The sequence below is a fragment of the Hyla sarda genome, chromosome 2 (assembly GCF_029499605.1).
Source record: "Hyla sarda isolate aHylSar1 chromosome 2, aHylSar1.hap1, whole genome shotgun sequence".
Taxonomy (NCBI): Eukaryota; Metazoa; Chordata; class Amphibia; order Anura; family Hylidae; genus Hyla; species Hyla sarda.
In genome coordinates this window covers 95,838,853-95,854,821 of record NC_079190.1, presented here as the reverse complement: position 1 = coordinate 95,854,821, position 15,969 = coordinate 95,838,853, and the positions used below count along the sequence as shown (strand labels likewise).

The window sequence follows — 15,969 nt, the reverse complement described above, 5'->3', positions numbered from 1 at the left end:
GGGATGCCGCGATTATACCGCGGCGATCCCGAACAGCTCCCTGAGCTAGCCAGGCACTTTTACTTTTGTTTTTAGCCGCGCGGCTCAGCTTTGAGCGCGCGGCTAAAGGGTTAATAGCGCGCGGCACTGCGATCAGTGCCGCGCGCTATTAGAGGCGGGTCCCGGCTTCACTATGACGCCGGGCCCGCCGCGATATGATGCGGGGTCACCGTGTGACCCCGCGTTATATCGCAGGACCGGGACTCATGACGTATGCATACGTCATGGGTCCTTAAGAGGTTAAAGTGTAAAAATAAAAGTAAAAAAAAGTAAAAAATAAAACTAAAATAATATGTGAAAAACCCCCTCCCCAAATAAAAACATAAATTGTCCCATTTTCCTTATTTCACCCCCCCAAAAGTGTAATTTTTTTTTATATATATATTTGGTATTGCCAAGTGTGTACATATCTCAACTATTAAAATAAAATTTTAATGATACCGTACGGTGAAAGGCGTGAACATAAAAAAAAAAAAGTCCAAAATAGCTGCTTTTTTTTTTAACCTTTTATTCCCCAAAAATTTTATAAAAAAAGTATTAAAAGTTTTATATAAGCAAATATGGTATCAATAAAACGTACAGATTACGGTGCAAAAAATGAGCCCTCATATCGCCGCTTATACTGAAAAATGAAAAAGTTATAGGTCTTCAAAAAAGGGGGATTTTAAACGTACTAATTTGGTTAAACAGTTTGCGATTTTTTTTTAACCACAACACTAATAGAAAAGTATATTATCATGGGTATCATTAAAATTTTATTGACCCAAAGAATAAAGAACACATGTCATTTGTACCGTAAATTGTACGGCGTGAAAACAAAACCTTCGAAAATTTGCAAAATTGCAGTTTTCTTTTTAATTTCCCCACACAAATAGTATTTTTTTGGTTGCGCCATACATTTTATGTTAAAGTGAGTGATGGCATTACAACGGACAACTGGTCACACAAAAAACAAGCCCTCATACTAGTCTGTGGATGAAAATATAAAAGAGTTAACATTTTTTGAAGGCGAGGAGGAAAAAACAAAAACGTAAAAATAAAATTGTCTGAGTTCTTAAGGCCCAAATGGGCTGAGCCCTTAAGGAGTTAAAGGGGTACTCCGGCCCTAAGACATCTTATCCCCTATCCAAACCTACATAAGTAGGGTGTCATTTTAACCGTATGGACCTACAGAATAAAGAGAAGGTGTCATTTTTACCGAAAAATATACTGTGTAGAAACTGAAGCCACCAAAATTTACAAAATGGCGTTTAAAATTTTTTTTTGTCTCACAATGATTTCTTTTCCGTTTCGCCGTAGATTTTTGAGTAAAACGACTGATGTCATTACAAAGTAGAATTGGTGGCACAAAAAATAAGCCATCATATGGATTTTTTGGTGAAAAATTTAAAGAATTATGATATTTTAAAGGTAAGGAGGAAAAAATGAAAATGCAAAAACGGAAAAACCCTGGGTCCTTAAGGGGTTAACCCCTTAAGGACATAGCCTTTTTTCCGTTTTTGCACCTTTTTTCCTCCTTACCTTTTCAAAATCACAACCCTTTAAATTTTCCACCTAAAAATCCATTTTATGTCTTATTTTTTGCAACACCAATTCTACTTTGCAGTGGCATTAGTAATTTTTCCCAAAATATTCCCGACATGGAAGAAAAAATCATTGTGCGACAAAAATGAAGTAAAAAACGCCATTTTGTAACTTTTGGGGACTATCGTTTCTAGGCAGTGCACTTTTCAGTACAAAGGACACCTTATCTTTATTTTGTAGGTCCATACGATGATACCCTACATATATAGATTTTATTTTGTTGTACTTCTGGACCAAAAATCATAAAAACATGCAGGAAAATGTATATGTTTAAAAATGTCATCTTTTTACCCCTATAACTTTTTTATTTTTCCACCTACGGGGCAGTATGAGGGCTAATTTTTTGCACCGTGATCTGAAATTCTTATCGGTCCCATTTTTGTTTTGTTTGGACTTTTTGATTGCTTTTTATAAAAAATTTTTATGGTATAAAAAGTGACCAAAAATACGCTATTTTGGACTTTTGAATTTTTTTTTACATGTACACCATTGACCGTGCGTCTTAATTAACAATATATTTTTATAGTTCGGACATTTAGGCACGCGGCGATATCACATATGTTTATTTAAATTTTTTATTATTATTTTTATTATTATTTATTATTTTTTATTAGGGAATTCTGACTTTTATTAGGGAAGGGGTTAAATCACATTTATTAACTATTTTTATTTTTATTTTTTTTGCAATGTTATAGCCCCCATAGGGGGCTATAACATTGCACACACTGATTTCCTACACTGATCACTGCCATGCATTAACATGGCATTGATCAGTGTTATCGCCGCTCGATTGCTCGTGCCTGGACCTCAGGCACGGAGCAATCATTCGGCGATCGAACATGCAGGAAGCAGGTAAGGATCCTCCTGGTGTCCTTCAAGCTGTTTGGGACACCGTGATTTCACAGTATCCCGAACAGCGACTGAATAGAGGGTAGTCCAAAGCAAATTTAAATGAATACATTCACAGATCACTCAGTTGTAAGGGACAAATTGATGCTAAAGTAAATAACAGTAAAGAAAACACTGTGCTCTTATATAGTATTATAGCAAGATCAAATATTATCACTGTACCATGAATGATTAACCCCTTAAGGACGCAGGGTTTTTCAGTTTTTGCACTTTCGTTTTTTCCTCCTTACCTTTTAAAAATCATAACCCTTAAAATTTTCCACCTAAAAATCCATTTTATAGCTTATTTTTTGCATCACCAATTCTACTTTGCAGGGACATTAGTCATTTTACCCAAAAATTCACGGCGCAACGTGAAAAAAAATCATTGTGCGACAAAATCAAAGAAAAACGCCATTTTGTAAATTTTGGGGGCTTCCATTTCTATGCAGTGCATATTTATATAAAAATGACACCTTATCATTATTCTGTAGGTCCATACGGTTAAAATGATACCCTACTTATATAGGTTGGATATTGTCGTACTTCGGAAAAAAATCATAACTACATGCAGGAAAATGTATACGTTTAAAAATGTCCTCTTTTGACCCCTATAACTTTTTTATTTTTCCACGTACAGGATGGTATGAGGGCTCATTTTTTGCGCCGTGATTGTAAGTTTTTAACAGTCAAACCATGAGTCTTTTATTGAAAAGAGCTGGTAGCAATATACAGGATGTAAATGGTAGGTATGAACGCCCGTATGGGCGGTGTATTACATGGTAACAAATAGAACAGTCACAACACATAACTAGGAGGAAATATCTGATCAGCATACAATAATAATTGCACTGGAATCATAATGCATATATAGGAGGAAAACAGGTAAGAATGATAATGGTTGGATCGGTTGTCGCCACAAAGGGAACCCCAGCCTATTGTAAAACATGGAGGTCATCACCTTCCCCCAATCAATAGAGAGAAAGGCATGTTTACATAGAAGGACAATAAGGAGAAAGCAGCCATGCCTCCCACAACTTATCAAAACATTCTACTCTACTCTCACGGATGGCTGATAACTTTTCACACAGCATGATATAGTTAACCTTGTCAATAACCTTATGAAATGACAAAGATGGGGATTTCCATTGTGCAGCTATATGTATCCTGGTGGCCATAAGAATGAACTGAGCCATCTGAAATGTACGGAACGGCATCCTGCTAGGTTTATTACTTAAGAGACAAAAGGAAGGGGAACAGGGCATGCGATCACCAAACAGGTTCTTCAATACTACATGGATCTGCCTCCATAACCGCGCCACCTGTGGACAGCTCCACCAAATATGGTGCATAGAACCAACAACTCGACACCCCCTAAAGCACAGGGGGAGAGACCGAGGGATAAATTGAATGCAGTCTGGAGGGAACCATATAGACTGTATGCAGAATCTTGATCGAAGTCTCCATTAAGGAGACTTGCCAGCTGCCCCTGCTGACAGCCGTACAGCATGCGTGCCACTGGGGCAATGTGAGGGTGACATTCAGGTCATGCTCCCAGGCCTCCATGAAGCGTAATTTGGTGTCTGCGTTCAAATGTGCATAAATTCTAGAAAGCAGGCCCGGCAGTGTAGGGCTGTACAGCAAGGCTGCTTCGTAAAAAGTGGTGTCCACCCTAAAGCCTCCAGGGCCCAGAGAGGAGTAAAATGATAAAACCTGTAGAGCACGAAAGTGCTGCCCAGGGGGGAGATGATGTATAGAATATAGCTGTGCCAGAGTAATCAGTTGTTTGCCCACCAGCAGGTCATATAGTCTAGTCAATTTAGCAGTGTGCCACCATGAAAAGGGAGCAGTAGAAATGCCAGGCTGAAAAGCGGGATTAGAAAGAAAGGGAAGGATGGGAGGGAACGAGGATTGTAAGAAAAATTTTAAGCGGACCGAGCGCCAAAGAGACAGAGAGAATAAAGTAATTTGCGCTTTAGAGGGGAGAAGGGTTGCAACAGGACAAGAGGACCACATCAAAGCCGAGATAGAATAGGGACAGATTAGAGATTCCTCCAGAGCCACCCACCTAGGAGCACCCCGTACCGCATGTGTAAGGGCAAGTTGGGCCAATCGGGCTGCATAATAGTATTTCATCAGGCATGGAACAGAAAGCCCACCCATTCTTTTATGATAATGCATAGCTGTCCTATTAATCCGGGGGCGACGGCCATTCCAGATGTAATGGAATAAGGCACGTTGGAGAGAGCACACGTCCCTCTTCACCACCGGGATGGGGAGGAAACGAAACAGGTAAAGGACATGGGGCAGAATAACCATCTTAAAAACATTTATGCGGCCCACCAAAGAGATATGAGGGAATGACCATCTTGTTAAGTCCCCTCTAATAGAGTGAAAGAGTGGGGGATAATTAGCAACATACAGGGATTTGAGGGACGTAGTAAGAGTAACCCCCAGATATGAAAAGCCCCGTGAGGAGTCATGGAACCCAAAATTCAGGGAAATCAAATGTCGCATCTCAGGTGGAACATTGCAGAACATAACCTCTGACTTAGCCACATTCACTTTCAATCCCGGCAACCCAGCAAACTTATCCAAAAGCGAGGTCAAATTAGTAAGGGAAATCTGGGGACTCGTCAGCGTCAATAAGAGATCATCAGCAAATAGGTTAGTTTTGTATTCGGTTGTACCCACTGTAAGCCCCTTAATGTCAAGATTGTCCCTAATAGCGACTGCTAGGGGTTCCATCACCAGCGCAAAGAGCGCTGGCGAAAGGGGGCATCCCTGTCGGGTACCTCGGCCTATCGAGATAGGGGAGGGTGACGTAGAGGGTAGTTTGAGATAGGCTGTCGGGGTCGAGTAAATGCTCTGCAATGTGCGGACAAAGGGACCAGAGATGCCAAACTTAGATAACACCTGAAATAAGTACGGCCAGGAAACCGTATCAAAGGCCTTTTCGATGTCCAATGCAAGGGCCAACATTGGAGTTTTAGTGACATCAGAATAATTAATTAGATTTAGAATTTTCCTAATGTTATCCGGTACTTGGCGGCCCGGAATGAACCCCACCTGCTCTTGGTGGACAAGGGAGGGTAGGAAAGAATTAAGTCTAGAAGCAAGGATAGAAGTGAGTAACTTAGAGTCAACATTAAGAAGAGAGATAGGGTGATAGTTAGAGGGGAAAGAGTGATCCTTAGAGGGTTTAGATAAGACAGTGATCAAAGCATCGAGAAATTCAGAAGGGGGGGTAGCACCAGACATTATGGAGTTAAAGAAGGAGACAAGATGGGGGATCAGCAGGGAAGAGAATGTATTGAAGTATGAAGAGGAAAATCCGTCCGGGCCGGGGGACTTGCCCAATTTGAGATGATCAATAGCTTGCTCTACCTCCTCCGCCGTGATGGGGCCATTCAGTACCTCCCGGTCCAGAGCAGATAGAGTAGGGAGTGACAGGGGGGACAAAAAAGCATGTAAAGAGGCGGAAAAAGAGTTGGGAAGAGGAGGGGCTGAGTAAAGGTGAGTATAGAAAGCAGAGAAAGTTTCATAGATACGGTCGGGGTGGGAAGTGCGGAGGCCAGGCTTCAATTGAACACTATGGACTCGATTGAACGAGGATGTTTTTTTGAGCATAGCAGCTAACAGTCTATCAGGCTTATTCGCCTGTCTATAATATGTCGCTCCAGTCCATCTCAAAGCCTTTTCCACCTTCGTGGAGAGTAGGGCATCCAGCTGCAACCTGGTCTCCACAATAGATTTGTAGAGATAGGGGGTAGGGTCCTGCTGGTGGGCAAAAACTAACCTGGATAGTTTGGCTTCCAAGGCCACTTGAACTCTTGTTCTGTCACGTTTCAAACCCGTTGCCACAGAGATCAGGCGACCTCGCACATAGGCCTTATGAGACAGCCACGTCCAATGAGGGGATGATTGAGGAGAGCTGTTCTGAGTGAAATAAGAAGTGATAGATTAAAGTTGGGTCTTAATGCGTGGCATAGTCAATAGTGATTCATTCAATCTCCACCTATAAGCGAGTGTGAAGGGGGACATAAAGTTAAAGACCGACAACACCACATCGTGGTCTGACCACGACATGGGGACATGGCGGGAGTAAAGTAGCTGGGGTACCGTGGCAGCATTGACCAATATCCAGTCTATTCTCGTATAGTGACACTGAACCGGGGAATAATAAGTGTATCCTCTACTGGTACCGTTATGTTCTCTCCAAGTATCTACTAGGGAGTGTGTAGTGAACAGGTTAGAAAGCAGGCGCTGTTGGGTCCCCGACCTACGAAACTGAACCGTATTAGATCGGTCCAACTTGCCATTAAATACGAAATTAAAGTCGCCAGTCCAGATCAAGGTCTCGTACGTCAGGGACCCAAGAGCGGTGCACATGTCTTTAAAGAATAAAATAGGGTTATCAGTAGGGGCATAAGTATTCATAAGACACACTGTCTTCCCATACAAAGATCCCAAAATAATCAGGTAGCGACCCTCCGGATCGCATTTAGCGTCGGAAACCTCGAGTCAGAGGGAGCTGTGTAAAAAAAACGCAACTCCCCTGCACTTGCTAGTGAAAGACGCTCTATACCCCCTCATATATGATTTATGGAAAAAGTTAGGGTAACTGGACACAGTAAAGTGCGGTTCTTGTATACAAATGATATCAGGCCTAAGTCGGGTGTAAGCTAAGAACGCCATCTTTCTTTTAGAGGAGGAATTAAAGCCCCTCACATTATGAGAAATTACTCTACACATAGGCAATAGAATATAGAGCGCAATAGGTTGGCAAAAAAGGAAGGGGCCACCTCCTGATATACATTACATAAGGCGACGACCGATCCAGGAACATCTCCAGCAGTGCAATACAGGTACATAGATAGAGACCCTCCTAAAACAACAAGAGAAACAAAAACAAACAAAACAATACAAATAAGAACACAATTGTACTCAGGAAAGATGGTCCAGAGTACCACTAGAACCATCGAACTTCCCACACCCCAGCCGGGGTAGATGAGGCACATCAGTCCACTCACGTCTAGCCTATTACATGGATGATCCAAGCAAGGAGTCCAAGCCAAGATAGGAGGAGGAAGGGAGAAAGCGGAGGAGGAGAAGGCAAAAAAGAAAACATAGGGCAGAGAATTAAGGGGTTAAGCAAGAGAAAAAGAGAACAGAGAGCCCGGAGAGGTGAAGGGAGTAGGAAAAGGTAAAGAAGCAGAGGAGAAGGAGGATGAGAGAAGGGCAGGTAGTGACACAGGGTAAAGGCCCGACTGACCAGGTCCAAGCAGTACAGACTAAAGTATATAAGGCATCAGCGGTAGGGTCAGGCGTTGTAGGCTCCAGTAAGAAGTCCCCAGGTATCCATCGCAGCATACAGGCAAGCGTGTCAAGATAAGGGGGAATCGGGACTTGCACACTAAGACAGGGGTCCCATATGAGTAGTAGGGAAACACAGGCAGTTCGAAAGCAAGCAACAGCGAGCAGTCATGGACAAAGAAAATCCAGGTGAATAGGGTCCAGGTCGCCTCGTCCATTTTCCCATAAAAGTCAGGGGCAAAACAACATGTGTTGCAGATGGGGCAAGGAAGTCCCCAGGTCCTCGGTCCAACACATATGCAGGCACAGCAAAATAAGGGGGGAACCGGGGGCCGCAAACACCATCGAGGGTCCCACAGGGGTTACATGGAGGCCCGGGCAGAGTAAAACGTAGCAGGTAGGACACAACCCACAAAGAGTCCCGAACGGTGACTTCAAGTAGGCTGGCGTGGTTCCTGGGAGAGGGGCCGTTCCCGTCCAGCCCGTGGCGCCGGGGTCCATACTCTGGAAGGATGATTCACTTTTTGAGGCATGGATGGAAGGTCCACAAGGGGTATGCGGGCCTGCAGCAGGACCTCCTGTGCATCAGGTAAAGAGCGTACCGTGTAAGATTTCCCCTTCAGATGAAATGACAGGGAGAACGGAAACCCCCATTTGTACTTTATCTGTTCCCGCTGCAATGCCAAAGTAACCGGACGAAAGTCCCTGCGGCGGGCCAATGTGGAGGGAGCCAAATCTGAGTACAGGTGCACCGAAGGAGGCATCCCAGGAAGTACCGTTAGGTTGCGGGCAGCGGTCAGCAGTACATCGCGGACCTTGGGGTAGTGCAGCTTTAAGACCACATCCCGGGGGAAGTCAGGGCCCCTCGGTTTGGCTAAGGCCCGGTGGATGCGGTCAAACCTGAGTAGCTCCGGCTCCAGTTGGGGGGCAAGGTCAAAAAACAGAGAGGTTACCGTTTTAGTGAGATCTGTATCAGGTTCAGGAAGGCCACGAATGCGTAGGTTAGCCCGCCTTGAGTGGTTCTCGAGGTCCTCCCATTTCAGCTCCAGATCCCGCAGCTGGGTCGAATGATCATCAAGGTCCCTCCTGTCTTCTTCGGCGGCATCAGCCAGCACGTCCAACTTGGCTTCATTATCTGAGACCCGCTTGCCCAAGTCTTGCAGCTGAGATGTGAAGTCATCCACTGCTTTAGTCAGAGCCGAGTGGAACATTTTCTTGATGTTGCGAAACATGGCCGCTGGCGTGAGGTCTGAAGGTGCAGCAGGCTCCTCCCCATCAGATAGTCCCAGCGGGGAAGCATCCCGCTCCGCCGCCATCTTTGAGCGGGCCCCCGAGCGGAATAAGTCAGGAATAGACTGTGAGAGAGCTTGCGAATTGCGGAGCACCCCCTCCTTCCAGATCTGGGCATATTCAGGAGTAGATTGGTATGTGGATCAGCTTTGTGGAGCAGAGATTTGGAGCTTAAGAAGGCTATAAAGACACGAGTGGCGCGGAGCTCACATCACCTGCTTCATCTCCGTGAGCCGCGCGCATGCGCCTTGATTGGAAGTTTTTATCGGTACCATTTTAGTTTTGATCGGACTTTTTGATCACTTTTTATTCATTTTTTAATGGTTTAAAAAGGGACCAAAAATAAGCTTTTTTGTACTTTTGAATTTTTTTACATGTACGCTATTGACCGTGCGGTTTAATTAACGATATATTTTTATAGTTCGGACATTTACGCACGCGGCGATACCACATATGTTTATTTTTATTTACACTGTTTTATTTTTTTTATGGGAAAAGGTCCCAGCCGTTGATAGCCACTGGGACCAACCCGATATGACGCGGGGACACCGCATGACCCCGCGGCATATGGCAGGAGTCGGCAGAGGACGTACATATACGTCCTTCGTCGTTAAGGGGTTAATACTGGCATAGGGTGACTGAGCTACAGTGTCCCCTAAAAATCCAGCCACTTAGGCCCTTTAAAACGCTACAATCATTTAATAAAATACTTAACATGTGGTATAGACAGGTCAAAAGTTCAGATAGGTCAGATGCTCCGCCAAGTTTAGTGTTAGGCAATGGTCAGTGGCCCCATACACAATGGTTTGGTCAGCACCATTCATTCCAGGTACAAATATGTCTTCATTCTCGGAATTGGCAAGGATCCCAGCAGTTGGACACCCACTGATCTGCTTGTTATTCCCTATCCTGTTCATAGTGGATAACTTAATGAGATGGGAAAAATCCTTTCAGACCTCTGATAAATGAGTCATGAGAATAAGTAGATTCATTTTCACTACGGACACTAAACGGGGGTTTATCAATGCTTTCAACTAGAAAGCTGGCATAAAAAAGTCTTATTTCTGTTAAGTTTGTGATTTTTCAGTATTTTCTTCAAAAAATTAGAATGTTGCTCAATAATTGAAGATTTTCCTAGTTTTAATGACGGAAAATATAGATTTTATTAACGACAGGAGGCGAGCAATATTTGCATTATCTTTCTTTACTGAACTCACATAGCAGCGAAACAGTTAATGAAAGTTTGTAGAGAAGAAAACTTAGGTGTAACCAAGCATGACAGGTAATCACAGGTGCACTAATCATACTCTTAGTACAGGTAATAAATAGCCAGGCAGGCTAAGTCCCACCCTCTTTCTGAGATGCGACAAAGTAATAAACAATTAAAATAAACCATAGTCCAGAATTCCGGAAAGAAACGAACAGACTATCAAACTGAAGACTCTTAGATGAAAACGAAGATCTTGAACTGGAACATGGAGTCATCAAAAACTTTTAGCGGAAAGGATTCTTCCGAAGAGTAGTCCATGGATATGGGATGAAGATCATCAATATGCTGAAAAATATAAAAATGGTAAATCATAATAAGGGAGGGATATAAATGATAGGGAGGGATATTGCTCGCCTCCTGTCGTTAATAAAATCTATATTTTCCGTCATTAAAACTAGGAAAATCTTCAATTTTATGTCCGACAGGAGGCTCCCAATATTTGCAAGTTTAAAGCTATAAAAACATAGGCAATAAATTATACATTATAGAATAGACATGGAGACATGAGTGTCTGGTCTGAAGTAAAATGTTTTAAATTTGTGTTCGGTTGACCAGTTGGCTGCTTTAAGAAGATCAAAGAGAGATCCTCCTTTTTGAATGGTTTTGGTGGACATAGCTCCTCGGGTAGAGTGTGCTCCAAATTTGGAAGTATCAATTCCAGCCATATCCATGGCTATCCTGACCCATCTTGCTAAGGTAACTGATGTAACTGGAAGATGGGGTTTATAATAAGATATGAGTAATTGGGGGAGAGAGTCATTACGAAGAGAAGATGTTTTATGTTCGTAAGATTTTAGGCATCTAACTACACAAAGTTTGGGATGGTTAATGAAGGTGGGATAGAAGACCGAATGGATATTGGTTTTTGTACGTCGGGAAATAGCAAAATGAACCCCGTGGGGAGAAAAGGATCTATTTGAAATATCTAGAGCTTTGACATCTGAAACTCTCTTTATAGAAATGAGGCAAAGAAGTACTGTAAGTTTAATCGAAAGTAATTTCAAGGGAAGGAGATCATTATCTTCCCAAGAAGAAAAGAGATTGAGAATTAGGGAGACGTCCCAGGTGTATTCATATTTAGGACGAGGAGGTCTTTTGAGGCGAATTCAATTCAATAATCTACATATAAGAGGGTGCTTACCAATTGGGAGAGAATTGATGTGTTCGTGCTCTGCCGAAATGGCAGAGCGATACAGATTTATAGTTCTGTAGGCTTTGCCTGAGTCAAAGGATTCTGAAAGAAAATTTAGGATATGGGAGATAGATGCTCGAACGGGATCCAGAGATCGTTGAGAGCACCAATGAACCCAAAGTCTCCAGGCTGATCTGTAAGCCTTGTGGGTACCTGGAGCCCATGATTCTGAGAGGATGTCTTTAGTTGATTGTGAAAGTTCGCAATCAAGTGAGGATTGCCTGTGATCATCCAGGCGATGAGTGATAGAGAGCCGGATAGGATCAAGGGGTGAGGATTCCCTAGGGGGTCCTGAAGAAGAAGAGGGAAGACAGGTAGGATTTTTGGAATATCCATGGATAGTTGGAGAACTTGGGGAAACCAAGTTTGGGATGGCCACCATGGGGTAATCAATACCATGGTCGACCGTTGAGTTATCACCTGGGATAATACTCTCGGAATCATTGCAAATGGAGGGAAAGCGTAGAGGGTTTTTTGTGGCCACAGTTGAAGAAAGGCGTCTATTCCCAAAGCTTCCGGGTCCGGTCTCCAGCTGAAGAAAAGAGGTAATTGATTGTTCAAGCGGGAAGCAAAAAGGTCCATGTAAAGAGGTCCCCATATGGAATTGATAGAGGAGAAAACGGAGGAATCCAGTCTCCAGTCGCTGGAATCTGTAAGGAAGCGAGAATTCCAGTCTGCGATGGAATTGGCTAAACCAGGTAAGTATTCTGCTTTCAAAATAATATTCTTTTCTAAGCAGAAATGCCAGAAATCCTTCGCAATGTCTGATAAAGCTTTGGAAGTTGTACCTCCCAAGCGGTTGATGTACTGAACCGCTGAGATATTGTCCATTCGAAGCAAAATACAGCAGTGTGATCTGAACTTTGCGAAACTCTTCAGGGCAAAGGAACCTGCTAAGAGTTCCAGACAGTTGATATGAAGGTTGGCTTCGTTCTCTGACCATTTTCCTCCTGTGGTGAGTATCCCACAGCGAGCTCCCCAGCCTGATAGGCTGGCATCCGACTCTATGATAATGTCCGGAGTGTAATGAAAAATGGTCTTGCCATTCCAAGATTCTAGGTGAGAAAGCCACCATAGAAGTTCTTCCCTGGCTTCGATAGAGATGATTATCAAGTCTGAATAGTCCATGCCCTGTCTCAGATGGTGAATTTTGAGACGTTGTAAAGCACGATAGTGTAACGGTGCTGGGAAGACAGCTTGTATTGAGGCGGATAACAGGCCAATTATCCGAGCAAGTGCCCGTAAGGATATCATCCGTTTGCTCAAGGCAGATCGGATTTCTTTCCGAATTATTTTCAGTTTTTTTGGTAGGTAGGCTTAAGATAGTTTTCTGGGTGTCTATCATGAAACCCAAGAATTCCACTTCCCTTGACGGGGTCAGAATTGATTTTTTGTTGTTGATGGAAAAACCTAGTGAGGTGAGAAGAGATATTGTCCATTGAAGGTGTTGGAGAAGAGTTGTTTGAGACTGAGCCATGATGAGAATGTCGTCCAAGTAAATAATTAGACGGACACCTCTGCTCCTGAGAATGGATGTAATGGGTTTCATGAGCTTTGTAAAGCACCATGGGGCTGATGACAGGCCGAAGGGGAGGCAGGTGAACTGCCATTTTTGACCTTTCCAGATAAACTGGAGGTATTGTTGGTGGGTGGAATGTATTGGAACAGTGAGGTAGGCATCTTTTAGATCTACCTTCACTAGCCAATCTCCTTGAATCAAGATGTCCCTGAGAAGGTGTATCCCTTCCATTTTGAAGTGTTGGTATAATACAAACTTGTTCAAAAGGCGAAGGTTGATTACTGGTCTGTATCCGCCATCTTTTTTCTTCACAAGAAAAAGATTGCTGAGGAAGCCTTGTGTGTGATTTGGGATTGGAATAATTGCTCCTTTGGAATGAAGGTCTATGATCTCTTGATCTACAAGTTTTTGGTCTGAAATTGAAAACTGAATTGGTATGGGAAGAGTGTGTTGTATTGGTGGAGTCATGAAGTCTATCAGGAATCCTGAAACCGTGTTCAGAATCCAAAGGTCTGAGGTTATTGAAGACCAAGCATGAATAAAATGTTGGAGTCTTCCTCCTAGGGGAAGAAGGAAAGAAGATAGAGGAACTGGATTTACCTGAAGATGGTCTGGTCCTGGGGTAGCCTCTGTTGCCTCTGGATCTCCATGGGCGTCCTCTAGTTGGAAAGAATGGAGCTGGAGTGAAGGAGGATGATTGTTGAAAGTTGCTTCTTTCTTGATTGGAGCCTCTAGGGTACTGCCTAGATGAGGAGGCTCTGCTGGGAAAGCGGCCCCTACCTTTCCCAGCCTTCCCAAAAATTTTAGAGGGAAAAACTTTCTTTAAAGATGATTGGGCTTTGTCAAGGGATGTAAAAATCCCGACAAATTTCCCTATTTCCTTAATAAAAGCGTCTCCAAAGAGAAGCCCTTCAGAAGAGTTTTCCAACTCATGTGTTGCTAGATTAGCTAATTGAGGATCCATCCTCATGAGAATTGTGCGGCGACGTTCCACCGCAATAGCTGAATTAGCATTGCCTAGTAGGCAAAGGGCTCTTTGTGCCCAACCACGCAAAGTGTTGGCATCAATGGGGTGTCCTGAGGCTATTGCTGAATCAGATATTTCTAATATCTGTGTTAGAGGGCCTAGGACATCAAGCAATTTATCCTGACAGGCCTTGAAGGATCTGTCTAGACCTTTTTTAGGATTCTTCCCCGTTTTATTTAGATACTTGACTAGAATAGAGTCAAGTTCGGGGGTGCATTCTGCTTTTTCAGGCAGATTAGGCCGAGGGCATTCGGATCTTAACTTGTTTCGGGTGGATCTGTCCAAAGGTTTCCTAATTCTGGCAGACAAATATTTTGCCAGAGGGGAATTTGGCACCCATTCTGAGGATCTTGGGTGATGAATCAGATCCGGGTTGAAATATGGGGTGCCCTGGCTATCTAGAAGAACCGTTTCTGTAGTTGTCCCAGTTTCTGGGTCATTATGTGTTTCAGCAATTTCACCTTCCTCATACTCCATTTCTTCAGCAGAAGAATGATCAGATATATCTGAGTATGAGTCAGAGTCATTATCTGAGGAAGATGGGACCACATATGAATCAGGTTTGGATCTTTTAAGAGCCTTTTTTGCCCTAGCACTTTTGACTTCCCTCTGGGCAGGGGGTCTGGGATGTTTAGGGTTAACATCAGTATGGTGACTAGTTGTAGCCAAATTTTCATTCGTGTCCTGACCTAACCCAGGGCGAGAGTGTCGCTTGGACAGGGTTTCATGGTCGTCATTTGCACAGAAATGTCTTTTATGTGTGCGTTTCCCCTGAGATTTGAAACCTTTAGCTAAACCGGTTGTGGACTCCTCTGCAGACCAAAATATGTCTGAAGGAGTAGAGGGTTTATTAAAACTGGGGTTATTGTGTGACATAGCCGATGACACGGATTCTGATATGGTCTCACGTATAGAGGAGATAGCTGATTTTATAGCTAATTGTATTCTATGGTCTACCATATTTTTTACGGCAGTTGGGTCTGACATATCAATATCCCCAGAGGTAGAGGAATGTTCCTCTCTAGAGGTTTTATTTTCAGAGGACATTGAAATAGTAAGTTACTATGGTAAGTATACCGATAGAAATTATAGGGTAGTAATAAATTATGGCCTCAGAAATATAAGTATGACTGGAAAATAGTTATAATTAATAGCTATCTGCCGGAGAATAACTTTCCTGTGTGAAATAAATCTTTTGGTAAAGTCTGACAGGAGCTGAGAAGCGCTGCGGAGCTGTGACAGGGTCGCGGCGGGAGAGCTGACAGGCAGACTTGAGCTGTTACAGAGATATTCAGTGAGAAGCGAGATCTCGCGATAAACGGGAGTTGAACTGTGAGGAGAAATTGAGCTGTGTGGGAGAGCGCGCGCTGGAGTGAAAGAGAAAAGTTCACAAGGTATATATCATTGACACAAGGGAATGTATGATGGAACAAAGATTACCGGAGGAGGGGGGGGCGGGGGAGACGGTCTAAGTGTGTATAGTGTAATGAGTAATGTAATGTACCAGCGTATATGTGTGAACAATGTATAATACTGCAATTCCGGTAACAATATTATATTATATTTAAACAATATATTACTGCAATATAACACTTGAGAGAGAAGACAATATGGTACTTATCTCTTGAGTGAGCAGCGAAGAAAGAGGGTGGGACTTAGCCTGCCTGGCTATTTATTACCTGTACTAAGAGTATGATTAGTGCACCTGTGATTACCTGTCATGCTTGGTTACACCTAAGTTTTCTTCTCTACAAACTTTCATTAACTGTTTCGCTGCTATGTGAGTTCAGTAAAGAAAGATAATGCAAATATTGGGAGCCTCCTGTCGGACATAAAATCTGCAA

General features: G+C 43.1%; 1 protein-coding gene across 1 annotated transcript in view; it reads left to right on the top strand.

The window, feature by feature from the left end:
* LOC130358800 (uridylate-specific endoribonuclease D-like) overlaps positions 1 to 15,969 on the top strand; it is a gene marked incomplete at its 5' end in the record, with an annotated part of 166,308 nt that overhangs the window by 74,422 nt on the left and 75,917 nt on the right. The window lies entirely within an intron of this gene.